Source organism: Eptesicus fuscus, chromosome 18, assembly GCF_027574615.1.
Source record: "Eptesicus fuscus isolate TK198812 chromosome 18, DD_ASM_mEF_20220401, whole genome shotgun sequence".
NCBI lineage: Eukaryota > Metazoa > Chordata > Mammalia > Chiroptera > Vespertilionidae > Eptesicus > Eptesicus fuscus.
Genome location: NC_072490.1, coordinates 34,249,843 through 34,263,998, shown reverse-complemented (window position 1 = coordinate 34,263,998; position 14,156 = coordinate 34,249,843). Strand labels below are relative to the sequence as shown.

General features: G+C 49.3%; 1 protein-coding gene and 1 pseudogene across 2 annotated transcripts in view; one reads left to right on the top strand and one right to left on the bottom strand.

The window, feature by feature from the left end:
- TMCC1 (transmembrane and coiled-coil domain family 1) overlaps positions 1 to 11,292 on the bottom strand; it is a 181,490-nt gene extending 170,198 nt beyond the window's left edge. For both annotated transcript variants that reach the window (XM_054708167.1, XM_054708166.1), the window contains exon 1: positions 11,196 to 11,292. The gene's annotated coding sequence lies outside the window, so the exon portion shown is untranslated. The remainder of the gene's footprint in view (positions 1 to 11,195) is intronic.
- An 884-nt stretch (positions 11,293 to 12,176) lies between these two features.
- LOC103295851 (carcinoembryonic antigen-related cell adhesion molecule 1-like) lies at positions 12,177 to 13,212 on the top strand (annotated as a pseudogene).
- The last annotated feature ends 944 nt before the right edge of the window (positions 13,213 to 14,156 follow it).

Here is a 14,156-nt window from a genome sequence, read left to right as displayed (position 1 = left end):
AGGAATAAAAATCAGACTAGGGAGGAAACCAAGATGGCGGCATAGGTTAAACACCTAACCTACAGCCGGGCACAACAATTTCAAAAATACAACTAAAAGTCAAAACGGACATCATCCAGAACCACAGGAAAGCTGGCGGACTGAAATGCCCACAACTAGAAGGAAAGAGAAAACCACAAGGATAATCAGAGGAGCCGTAAAATCCTGAGGTATGGAGACACGGGTGGAGACACGAGCAAGCGCGCGTGCGGGGAGGACGGAGCCGGAGAGGAAGGGGCGGCTGACGGCCTGGCCGGCGTTCACTAGCAGGAAGGAGATAAAAGCTCCAGATTGCGCTGAACACCAGCTCCGACTGCACTGAACCCCAGTTCCGGGCGAAACCCTGGGAAGCCAGGCGCACGCTGGGGGAATGAATCTGGGCTGTGGGGCGCAGGCACAGAGGAGCGGCGGAAGGCAGAGCTCCAGAGGCGCGCACGGGAAGGTGCGCAGAGAAGGGACTGATGCCTGTGCCGCTGAAGCGCCAGACTGCGCTGAGACCCAGTTCCAACTACACTGAAACCCAGTTCCAGGCGAGAATCTGGGAATCCAGATTCATTAGGGGAGAGACTAGACTGTTTGGCAGCAGGCGAAACTCCAGGGCGCGTTTCTCTCAAAGGTGTTTGCAAGGAGTACAGAGGGACACAGACACAGGAACCTCATAGGGCGGGGCTGACAGGAAGCCAAAGGTTGTAGGCTCCACCCTGTAACTCCGCCCCATCCAAGCTGAGAACAGAGGCTTTTCCCTGCTGAGTGCCTCAGGCAGTAGCTGACCTACACTACATTGGAGACCCAGAAACGAGGGCATCTAGTGGTCGGTGTGAGATGACACCAGATTTCAACCACGCGCACAAGGGTCACATTTAGGAGGCAGACTCAGTGAGCGCCAAAGCATTGCTGCACCAAGACCCGGCCCATAAACATGTCTCCTGCACAGCAACTCTTCCTATATAGACAAAGAGGGTCCTCACGGCCAATTGGCCTGGAGGACAATTCCTCCCAGTGACACCAACAACAATCAAGACTTAACTATACAAAGGAGGACCAAGATGGAGGCATAGGGCGGAAGCCTGATCGTTGCCTACCACAACAATTTTGAGACTACGACGGGAGAGCAGAGCAGACACCATCCAGAACCACCAGAGGGCTGGCTGAGCAGATGCTCTACAACTAGAATAAAAGAGAGGGGTACGCGGGATGATGCTGATGCCGGTGACCCAAAGTCCACACTTTAAGAACTACGGCTCAGGCGACACAATGGCGGCCTGGAACGTGCACGGCGCAGTTCCCCTGGCGGTCTCCGGCTGAGGGGACGTCTCCACTCGCTGCCGAGCACGGACAGACGAGCCCCTGGGAGACATGGGGTGGGAGACTCCGCGCTTGCTGACCTCCGAGTCCTTCAAGAATCTCAACGCCCCGGAAGCGGCCAGGTGCGCACGCTCGGCGACCGGCCACCGCTGCAGACCCAAGGGCCGACGCAGCGACACCGGACCAGGCCGCCGCCGCGCACCGGGCACACCGGAGCTTCGCCGAGCCCGCCGCCCAACGAGTTCTGCGGCAGCTGCCCTGGAGCTCTGAGAAAATGACCGAAGGAATTGCCGAGAGGGAATTGACCAACAGGAATTGGAATCAAGAAGACGAAACCCCGCTGAGACCCGAGTCCAGGCGAGGCTGCGAGCCTCTGGGCTCAGGTGTGGTCACACGCCCTTGGGTCTAGGTGAGGCCTCACACCCCTGGGTCTGGGTGAGGCCACACGCCCCTGGGTCCAGGTGAAGCCGGATTCCGGGTTCGGGTGAGGCCATGTGCCCCTGGGTCCGGGTGAAGCTGAATCCTGGGTCCGGGTGAGGCCATGTGCCCCTGGATCCGGGTAAGGCTGGGTCCCGGGTCCAGGTGAGGCCGTGCGCCCCTGGATCCGGGTGACACCACGCGACCAGGTGTCTGGGAGAGGTCACGCACCCCTGGGTCCGGGTGAGGCCACGTGCCCCTGGGTCTAGGTGAAGCTAGATCCCGGGTCCGGGTGAGGCCGTGTGCCCCTGGATCCGGGTGAGGCTGGGTCCCGGGCCCAGGTGAGGCCATGTGCCCCTGGGTCCGGGTGAGGCCACACGCCCCTGGGTCTGGGTGAGGCTGGAGCCCGGGTCCGGGTGAGGCCATGTGTCCCTGGATCCAGGTGAGGCTGGGTCCCGGGTCCGGGTGAGGTCACGCGCCCCTGGGTCTGGGAGAGGCCACGCGCCCCTGGGTCCAGGTGAGGCCATGTGTCCCTGGATCCGGGTAAGGCTGGGTCCCGGGTCGGGGTGAGGCCACGCGCCCCTGGGTCTGGGAGAGGCCACGCGCCCCTGGGTCCGGGTGAGGCCACGTGTCCCTGGATCCGGGTGAGGCCTCGTGCACCTAGGTCCGGGTGAGGCCATGCGCCCCTGGGTCTGGGAGAGGCCACGCGCCCCTGGGTCCGGGTGAGGCCATGTGTCCCTGGATCCGGGTGTGGCCTCTCGCACCTAGGTCCGGGTGAGGCCACGCGCCCCTGGGTCTGGGAGAGGCCACGCGCCCCCGGGTCCAGGTGAGGCCATGTGTCCCTGGATCCGGGTGAGGCCACGCGCCCCTGGGTCTGGGAGAGGCCATGCACCCCTGGGTCCAGGTGAGGCCATGTATCCCTGGATCCGGGTGAGGCTAGGTCCCGGGTCCGGGTGAGGCCACGTGCCCCTGGGTCTGGGAGAGGCCACGCGCCCCTGGGTCCGGGTGAGGCCATGTGTCCCTGGATCCGGGTGAGGCTGGGTCCCGGGTCCGGGTGAGGCCTCGCGCACCTAGCTCCGGGTGAGGCCACGTGCCCCTGGGTCTGGGAGAGGCCATGCACCCCCGGGTCCGGGTGAGGCCATGTGTCCCTGGATCCGGGTGAGGTCTCGCGCACCTAGGTCCAGGTGAGGCCACGCGCCCCCGGGTCCAGGTGAGGCCATGTGTCCCTGGATCCGGGTGAGGCTGGGTCCTGGGTCCGGGTGAGGCCTCGCGCACCTAGCTCCAGGTGAGGCCACGTGCCCCTGGGTCTGGGAGAGGCCATGCACCCCTGGGTCCGGGTGAGGCCATGTGTCCCTGGATCAGGGTGAGGTCTCGCGCACCTAGGTCCGGGTGAGGCCACGCGCCCCTGGGTCTGGGAGAGGCCACACGCCCCTGGGTCTGGGTGAGGCCACGTGCCCCTGAGTCCGGGTGAAGCCGTGCCCCTGGGTCCGGCCGAGACCAAACCAGAGGGAGTCGGACCTCCGTTACCACCATTTGTCCACCATCCAGAGCTGAGGGGGCAGTGCTGACATGTACACATAAGGAACTGGTGGACATTGAAATTGGGTCTCTAAAGAACTGTTGGTCCAGAAAGAAACTCACTACAGACTGATTCATTTGCCTGTCAGCATAACTATTATTGCTCGTCTCACATTCAGTTCTTATAAGTATATCTCTAGGGACACATGATCTCGCTCATCTAGGGGAAATGATGAACAACATAGACTGATGAACAAGAACAGAACCAGAAACAAGGAGGCATCGATCGGACTATCGGGCCTCAGAGGGAGGATAGGGGAGGTTGGGGGGAGGGGGGAGAGATCAACCAAAGGACTTGTGTGCATGCATATGAGCCTATCCAACGGTTAAGTTCAACAAGGGGTTGGGGCATCCGTGGGGAGGGGTGTGGGATGGGAATGGGGGGATGAGGACAAATATGTGACACCTTAATCAATAAAGAAATTTAAAAAAAAAAATCAGACTAGGGATTGCTAGGGTTTCTTTTAGGAGTGATGAAAATGTTCTGCAATTAGATGGTGGTAGTGGTTGCACAAGATTGTAAATGAACTAAAAGCCTCTAAACCAGGCGTCCTCAAACTATGGCCCGCGGGCCACATGTGGGTGTTTTTCCGTTTTGTTTTTTTACTTCAAAATAAGATATAACAGTGAACTGGCCCCGTTTAAAAAGTTTGAGGACCCCTGCTCTAAACTGTATATTTCAAATAGTTAATATCAAGAATTTTGTTATGTGAATTTTACCTCAATACAAAAAAAAAAAAAAGTAATGGTCCCAAGTGTTAGTTATCTAATACCTGTATCTCCCACTACTTAAAAAAATGCTGTATTCATTAAAATCATTCAAAAATACTTTTGAAAATTTAGTATTCTGGGCCCTGACCAGCTATATCAGTTGGTTAGAACATCACCCTGATATGCCAAGGTTGTGGGTTTGATCCCCAGTCAGGACACACACATACAAGAAATAACCAGTGGCCCTGGCTGGTGTGGCCCACTGATTAGACCGTTGGCCTGTGCACCCAAGGATCTCGGGTTTGATTACTAGTCAAAGGCATATACCTGGTTTATGGGTTTGATCCCTGGCTCCGATTAGGGCACGTATGGAAGGCAACCAATTGATGTCTCTCTCTCATATTGATGTCTCTCTCTCTTTCTCTCCGTCTGTCTCCCTCTCTGCCTCCCTCCCTTCCACTCTTTAAAAAAAAATCCAAGGAAAAAATATTAACAACAAAAAAAGAAACAGTGAATACATGAATGAGTAGAACAACAAAGTGATGTTTCTCTTTCTTCCCTCTCTCTCTCTCTCTTTAAAATCAATAAATTAAAAAATAATATAAAATTTAATGTTCTGGAAAAGGCAATACTGTATAGACGGTAAACAGATCAGTGGTTGCCAGGGGCTGGCGTGGGGGGAGTTAAATAGGTGAGGCACAAATTTTTTAGAGCAGTGAAACTACTCCATATGATACTGTAATGGTGAATATATTAAAAGTTTGTAGCCCTGGTCAGTGTGGCTCAGTTGGTTGAGAGTTGTCCTGTACACCAAAAGGTTACTGGTTCGATTCCTGGTCAGGGCACACGCTCAGGTTGCCAGCTTGATCCCCAGTAGGGGGCCTGCAGAAGACAGCCAACTGATGTTTCTCTCTCTTCCTCTCTCTCTCTCTAAAAAATCAATAAAAATATTGTTTTAAAGAAGTTTGTCAAAACCCATATAACTTTAAAGCACAAAGAGTAAACAATGTATGCAAAATTTAAAATAATGATTTAAGAGTAAAGGGATCTCGGCATAGAATGCAGAATGTGACAAAACAATCTAAATGTACTGCAAATGTGAAACAACCTCACAAAGGAGGTGGAAGAATATAGTGCTAACCTAGGTAATGCTGGAAATGAGCAGAGTCTGTAAGACTAAAGCAAAAACGAAGGATCCACAAGCACTGTACTCTAGTTAATATAGTTGTTTCCCACAGTGGCACATACTAACCATTCTAAAACAATGTATATGATGTATAGTGGAATTGAAGAATTAAGTAAATGAATGGCCAAATTTCTTGCTGATAAAGTGGAATGATTAATGTGTTAAGGAATTAGAGTTGGACACATCAGTATGAATTCATGTGTAGCTTAATATAGAGACAAATGGTTTACATACAGAACTATTTATAGATATTCATGTACACATAGGTTAACACATACACATATATCTCTTTGCTACCTCACTAGAAACAATAATACTCTAGTTGCAACTAGCACACTTAGCACCCAGACCATAGTTTCTAATACCATTTCCAATAAAAGGAACGAGGCTCCTTGGAAAAAATAATCAATTACAGGATTAGAGCAAGATATATAAAGGATGAGCCTGAAACATTTTATGTTGTCAGAAAAGTGCTCACACACAATCATCAGAGTATGTCAAAGGAAAGACAGACAGGAGCCCACTGAAAAAGCTCCCAATGACCAAAGCTGGAACAATTTGAGCAAAGAAATTTATATAGATATTCCACTCTTAAGGAGGTGAAGCATACTCATCACTCATTAAGTGTGGGCTATGCATAGTGACTTTCTTCTAGAGTACAGAAAGGGAAGAAGAAAAGGGTAACATTACAGTGAAGAAAATAAACACTACCTCAACCTAGGTGATCAAGGTTAACATTAACATTGATAAGTCATATCAATAATATGTACTCATGATATGTGATAAGAATGACACTTTAACTCTGTGTTCTTCCTTTCTAAATCACATTATATCTACCGCTTAGAAAAACATCAGACAAATCTCAATTGAAGGACATTGTACAAAAATGCCTGATCAGTTATTTTCAAAACTGCCAATGCCATTAAAATCAAGGAAAGTCAGGCCCAGCCAGCATAAGAACCAGGAGATCAGTTTGATTCCCGGTCAGGGCACATGCCAGGTTGCGGGCTCAATCCCCAGTGAGGGACATGTAGGAGGCAGCCGATCAATGATTGTCTCTCATCACTGATGTTTCTCTCTCTTTCTCTCCCTTCCTCTCTAAAATCAATAATAATGTGTGTGTTTTTAAATCAGCCCTAGCTGGTTTGGCTCAGTGGATAGAGCGTCGGCCTTCAGACTGAAGGGTCCCGGGTTTGATTCTGGTCAAGGGCACATGCCCAGGTTGCGGGCTCGATCCCAGAAGGCAGTCGATCAATGATTCTCTCTCATCATTGATGTTTCTATCTCTCTCTCCCTCTCCCTTCCTCTTGAAATCAATAAAAATATATTTTTTAAAAAAAGGAAAGATCAATGGGGGAAAAAATATCCTTGGGTGAGAATTAACAAAACAAACAAACAAAAAAGAAATGAGCCCTGAGAAAAGTGAAGACTTAAGAGACATAACAGCAGTGTTCAAATACTTGAAGGGTCATGTAACAGAACTGAGAGTTAGATCATATACCCATTTAACTTACTAGCTGACCTCTGATAAAATATGAACAACACTCAAGGACATAGAGAGTGACAGATGTTCAGTAGAGCCACAACAGGAAATGCCTATTTGGAAAGACAGGAAGCAGGTGGCCTAGTTCTTCTCTGCAACTTTTCAAAGGACAGTGTGAATGTGAGCCCAATGAAGCAAAAATTTAGATTCAAATCCTGCATTTATTAACCATGTACCATGTGCTAGATGCTTCCTTACATATTATCTCATTTAATACTCACAATATATCTATAAACATTTATTAATGTAATAAAGGCTTAATGTAAAAATAAAATAAACCCTGCAAGGAAGCAGGAACACATTAAAATTATCTACCCTCCCCCACTCTGATAGGGATTTGACAGCTGTTTTAATAAACAAAAATGTTTGAAGGCCTACATATCCACATAATAATTTATTTCCTCTTGCTCCTTCCTGAAGTCAAGCTCAGTGGCTCTCAATCTGTAGCATGCATAAGAATGACATACAATTATATACAGTATACAAAATCATGCACACTATATAATGTAAGGAATTTTCCTATAGCTTTCATCTTATGTGATTTTTGTCTCATGCAGTGACTTTAGAACCGAATCCTGGGGATGAGGTGCAATCCCAGTGCAGGCTTACTCCATGTAAGGCAGCACCATGGAAAGGAGGGAAAGGATGAATCCTATTACAACATGAAGAACACTCTAACAATTAGAGCTATCTGAAAATAGCATAGGCTACCTCAAAGTAATGAATTTTCTGTCATAAAAGGTGTTCAAACAGGCTGAAAAATCACTGAGAACATTTTAAGAAAGCAACTGGGTATGAAGTTAAGATCTCTTCCAAGTCTTAGATTCTCTAATGGGTGGACTTTAAAAATCTGAAAGGAAGAGAACAACCTAGTTAAGAACAACACAGTGAAAAAAGACACAAAGGCAAGAGTGACATGGTATGTGGAGAACTTCAATGCAGGGGAACATAGGACAAGCTCAATTCCACCTGCAGATCATCTGCTAGGAAAACTCTTGCATCCAATATCTTCTCCTTAGTGAGGAGAAAACTTTTTCTTTTCTTTTAATATATATTTTTATTGATTTTAGAGAGAAGAGGGGGAGAGAGAGAAACATCGATGGGAGAAATATCAATTGGTTGATTTCATGTACGATCCCCGACCAGGGACCAAACCCACAAACTGGGTATGTTGCTTTGACCAGGAACCAAACCGGTGACCTTTCAGTGCACAGGACAACACCCAACCAACTGAGCCACACTGGCCAGGGCAGGAAACTTTTTCTACAAAGGGTTAGATTACAGCCCACAGGCCAAATCCAGTTTGCCCCAAGATTTTGTATGGCCTATGAGATAAAAATGGTTTTTACATTTTTAAATGGTTGGAAAAAAAATCAAAAGGAATATTTTGTGACATGGGAAAATTATATGCAATTCAAATTTCAGTGTCCAAAGTTTAAGTAGGACAGACAAGTTTGTTTATGTACTGCCTGTGACCATTTCTACACTAAAATAACAGAGTTGAGTAGCTGCAACAGAGACCATATAGCCCATAAATATTTACTTTCTGGCCCTTTACAGAAAAAGTTTGCTAATCACTGATTTTTAGCATTATCTGAAATTATCTTGTCTATGTGCTTATTGTTTCCTCATTCTGACATACACAGAATAAAGCTCAATGAGGGCAGGACTTAGTCTGCTTTGTTACCTCACTGTAGCCAAGTCCTTAGAAGAAATCCTGGAACAAAATAAGAGCTCAATAAATATTTTATGATTAATGAATGATCCATAAATTTCACATCAAGGAGTTTAAACTTAAGTCCTCAGCCAGAACAGGTTTTGTACATGTAAGACAGGCATAAAAAACTCTTACAGAAAAGGAGAAATATTCTTGTACAAAACAGCTTATAGTAACGGTGGTCACCAACTAATCCAGATCACTGGGTTTCTTCATCAAACTGTAGTTTGTGTGTGTGTGCTCATAAGATTCTCTCAACTACTTCAAGGTGTCACAACATTGTGTCAGCTGACTGTACTTCTGTTTATCTTAAGATGCAAATACTGAGAAATCTAATTTCATACACATAGTACAGGGTACCCATACCATGCCAAATCTTAATAAATGTTCATAATTATAACAGATCTAGATCACATACTAATGAATTTTTAAGATCTAAAATTTTGCTATGCTGATCAGCAATCTACTCTGTAAACAGCTTAAAACTCTTTAGAAATTAAAAGGTTACCACCCACAAACCAGAAGCAGCTTTTTAATCTTTCCAAACTAGCCAGAGAGTGGGTGTGTGATTTCAAAAAATACAAGCCAACTCTGTTGGTAGAGGACAAGGTATTGTTAAGTTAAAATCATAACTACAGGCATATTTTGTTACATGACACTAGTAAAACTACCACCTACTCACAAAGTTTCACTTTTTTAAATTTTATTTTTCAATTACAGTTGATATTCAATATTATTTTATACTAGAGGCCTGGTACACCCCGGTGGGGTCCCTCGGCCTGGCCTGCGAGAATCGGGCCGAAACCAGCTCTCCGACATCCCCCGAGGGGTCCCAGATTGCAAGAGGGCACAGGCCAGGCCAAGGGACCCCACCGGTGCACGATTGGTGCACAATTGGGGCCGGGGAGGGACCGTGGGAGGGCTCCAGGGTATGTCTGGCCCATCTTTCTCAGTCCCAATCGGCCAGACCCCAGCAGCAAGCTAACCTACTGGTCAGAGCATCTGCACCCTGTGGTCAGTGCACATCATAGGGAGCAGTTGAGCGGTCTTAGCATATCATTAGCATATTACGCTTTGGTTGAAAGGCCGACCAGTGGACCAGACACTTAGCATATTAGGCTTTTATTATATAGGATTTATTATATAGGATTAGTTCCAGATATACAAGCATAGTAGTTCGACAATTATATAATTTACTAAGTGATCCCCTGATAATTCAGTTACCCTCCTGGCACCATAGTTATTACAACAGTATTGACTATATTCCCTATGCTGAACTTTACACCCCTGTAACTATTTTGTAACTACCAATTTGTAATTATCCCTTCACCTTTTTCACCCAGTGGAGTCTCACTCTTCTAATACACAGTGGAGGAAAAAACTGTATCTACCTCCTGAAGGAACCTTGTCTGTAACACATTAACATTTTCATAAGGTTCTTTCCTCCAGGCTTTGTAACAATTTCTATACACGGGTACTTCAAAGACAAGGATTTAGTTAACCAATCACTTCCAAATTTTAAAATACTGGTCAGAAGGCATAAATAAATCAAAGTTGCATTTTATTTTTAAGCAGCTACCTGCTTTTTAAGCCCTGGGTGACTTTATTTTTAATAATTAACTAATTTAGGAATTCAGATCTTTCAATAGAGATGCTTGTGGCACAGGTACCTCTGATGACTTAACAGCATCCATTTTGGATTAGTGTCTATGTGTTCATCTTCCTTTCCTCTATGACAAGTCAGGTTGAAAAGTCAGCCTACAAAAGCATTGCGTTAGGATCTACCAAGACTACACTGTAAGGTGTCAGCAAAAAAAGGGGCGCGGGGGGGGGGGGGGGAATTGGCCAACAGCTCAAGTGGGCTGCTTCAAGAAACTCTGCTGCAGGTTCACCTGGGGCATCCTCACCATCAATGTTGTTAAGGAATGACCCAAACCGCTGGACAAGACTACACACAGCTTTGCTAAGGCTGAAAAGGGGAATGGAAAGGGGGGGTGGGGGGTTGCAAGCTGTAATCGGATTTCTGGCCCTTCGGGGAAGATACGCCCATTTTCCCTTTCTAAAAGGGCTAATCACAGGCACTCCGAACCCAGACCGCCTAGCTTCCCACCTGGCACTACCTATTCTCCCGATCCCAGGACAGCAGGTTCCCTCCTCCCCTTAAAACAAGTTCAAAATCAAAACAAAAGGTGCAGAACTGGTTTCAGGTGGCAATGGCTGAGCCCTAGTGGCCAACTTCTGGGGACGCCAGGGCGAGCGAGGGCTCACAGGACCTCAGACCCCGCCCCCCCCCCGCCCGCACCACCACCACCACCACCACCACCCCCAGAGCTAGCTCCCCAACAGTCCCTCGGGCCTCGGCCCAACTCCACACGCCCCTCCCTTCCCTCAGCCCCGGCGACGAGCGCTGGGAAGGGGGCGAGACGAGGGGGGGGTGAGAGAAATCCAGGGTCAACATGACAGAGGGGCCAGCCGGGAAGGAAGGCCAGGCGGGACGTTGGGGGTCGAGTCCTAGGCCCGGGCTTCAGCCCCGAACGGGGGCGACCGAGGGTCCGGGTCGCGCCAGGCCGTGAGGGGAGGCCTGGCCCGCGTCGGCAGCGCCGCCAGGCCACGCTTCCCGGACTACTCTCACCCGGCGCGAAGTGGCCGTGAGGGGGCCGCGGCCGCAACCACCATCCGGGGCGGGGGCGCTCACTCACCGGCAGCGAGGGGAGGAGCAGCCGGCGTCTCCGCCAGCACGGTCGCTCGAGTTCAGGCACCGGCTCCTGCCGCTGCGGCCGCCGCGCTCGGTCCATCCCCCCCAGGAAATCCCCCCTCCCGACCCTCCCCCCACGCCACCTCAGCCGCCGCAGCCGCCGCTGCAGCCGCCGCAGCCGCCGCCACCGGCGCTTCGGTCCCTGCGCGGGAGCGCGAACCGGCTCGAGTAGGCGAGAGCGCGTGCGCCCGCCGTCACCGCCCACAACCTCCGCCCCCGGCCCGCGGCGCACGCGCGAGGCAGCGGCGGGCGCGCGCACGCAGCAGGGGGTGGGAACAGACCCCCCCCCCCTTCCCGCGTGGCCCCGCCCCCCGTCCGCGCGCCCACCCACGCGCTCGACGGGCAGTGGAGCTGGGCGGCTGCAGGTGGAGCTGGGCTGCTGCAGGTGGACTCCTCCCGGCCAAAGCTCCGGGAACCGAGCTCCTCTGGTTTGGCCCCTCTTTCTGGGGAGACAGGGCCCGAAGCAATGCAGATTTGGGCGGATTTCTGGCCGCCTCTCTGAATCATACACCTGTTCTTCCCACCTGGAATCGAAACGCCTTCTTCCTTCTCCGATCTGGCGGGTTTTCGTCTGCTGCCAGGAAAAGGGCAAAGGCCGTTACTATTTCGCGTCTGGCATTACCACTGAAGGGACCACAAGCAGCCATCAGCCTAACCCTTTATTATTTCATTTTCCTAATTCATTTATTCATTCATCACTTATGTACTGAGGCTTCCTCCCTGTACTAGGTAGGCCCTGTTCCGAGTTGCTGCGAGTACAATGTGAGGATCACACAGAATTCCTGATCTCCTGAAGTTAGATCTGGTGGAGAAAGAAAACGTTAAAGAAATAATCAGCCCACCAGTCGGGAGAGCAGTGCCTGTGAGCGTTTCTGGACCTCAAGCTCTTCTCACAGAGGAAGGGACAGAACAGACAGCAGACACCATGGAGTCCCCTTCAGCCCCTGCTCACAGAGGGTGCATCCCCTGGCAGGGGCTCCTACTGGCCGTCTCACTCTTAACCTTCTGGAGCCTGCCCACCACTGCCCAACTCACTGTTGAATCAGGGCCCGTCCAGTGCTGCTAAAGGGCAGGATGTGCTTCTTCTTGTCCACAGTCTGCCTGGGACTCTAGCAGGCTCTATCTGATACAAAGGGGAACGTATAGACAGCAACCTTCTAATTGTATCATATGTAATAGACACTCAAAAAATTACCCCCGGGTCTGCAAACAACAATCAAGAGGCAATGTATCTCAATGGGTCCCTGCTGTTCCAGAAAGTCACCCTGAAGGACATAGGATACTACACCCTACAAGCCCTAGAGAAAGATTTTCGGAGCAAACAAGTAATTGGACAGCTCCATGTATACCAGCCAGTGGGAAAGCCCTCCATCCAAGCCAGCAATGCCACAGTCACAGCGTAAGGACACCGTGATCCTGACCTGTCTCATAGATGACACTGGGATCTTCATCCGGTGGCTCTTCAAGAGCCAGAGTCTCCTGCTCATGGACAGGATGAAGCTGTCCCAGGACAACAGCATCCTCACCATAGACCCCGTCAGGAGGGAGGATGCTGGGGATTTTCAGTGTGAGGTCTTCAACCCTATCAGTTCCAGCAAGAGTGACCCTCTCAGGCTGGACGTACAATATGATTCAACACTACAAAGTCCTGGCCTCTAAATAAGGCTATTGCCGACAACGTGATTGGAGTCCTGGCTGGTGTAGCTCTGATAGCAGCCCTGGTATACTTTCTGTATGTCAGAAAGACTGGAGGGGCAAGTGACCAGCGTGATCTCACGTAGCACAAACCCTCAGCCAGACTCCAACCACAGTCCGGGCCACTCTGACAACTCACCTAACAAGATCCCTGAAGTTACATATTCTTTGCTGAACTTCAGTGGCCAAGAATCAAAGAAACCAAAGTCAGCCTCCCCATCCCCAATAGCCACAGAAGAGTTTATTCAGAAGTAATAAAGAAGTAATGCAACCAGCCCTGCTCACTACACTGCTGACTGCTTCCAAGCTTCTCATCTCCAACACTAGGAGACCCCTTTGCCCTCAGGGAAAATGAGAAGAATAGAAAGCTGATGAAAATCCGCCCCCCCCCTCACTCTGTCATGAGGCACCTCCAGGCTCCTGGTCACAGCCCCTGCCTTCAGTATCAACAGATGAAAGCGAGTCTGTAGGAAGCCCAACCTTCCTTTTCATTGACATTTTGCTCATTAAATTAGTACTAGAACCAACAAGGTCTAGAGATAGTTCATTTAAAAGCACACTTCTGGCAGAATTATTAAGAAAAAAATGAGAGTGGGCACAATAGCAATATTAAGAGTGAAAAGGAAACAATGACAGCAGGCAATAGGAGGACATTAGGAGCATCCTTATTGCAAATACATGAAAAATTAGATTAAAAGGAATAAATACCTAGAAAAATAAAATGAAACCAGGACTGAGTCAAAAAGGAACAAAAGTATGAGTAGCCCTATCCTATATAATAAAAGCCTAATATGCAAATCAACTGAACTGTTGAACGACCGGTCGCTATGATGTGCACCGACCACCAGGGGGCAGATGCTCAACGCAGGAGCTGCCCCCAACCCGCAGGCCCCAGGCCGGCCAAGGCAGGTGCCAGCGGGGGGCAGGGGGGACCCTCAACTGCCCCGCTGGTTGCCCCACAGATCGGCCCTGATCGCCAGCCAAGCCTAGGGACCGTACCTGTGCAAGAATTTTGTGCACCAGGCCTCTAGTTAACCAATAAAGAAACTGAGTTGGTATATTTAATCCTTCCAATAAAAGATACATATAATCTAGATTATTTGCCAGGGAGTTTTCCAAACATTCAAGGAACAATGAATTCTAATCTTACATGTGCTCTTACAGAAAATAGAAGAGAGAGAATACTTCCCCAGCTCTTATTGTGTGGCTT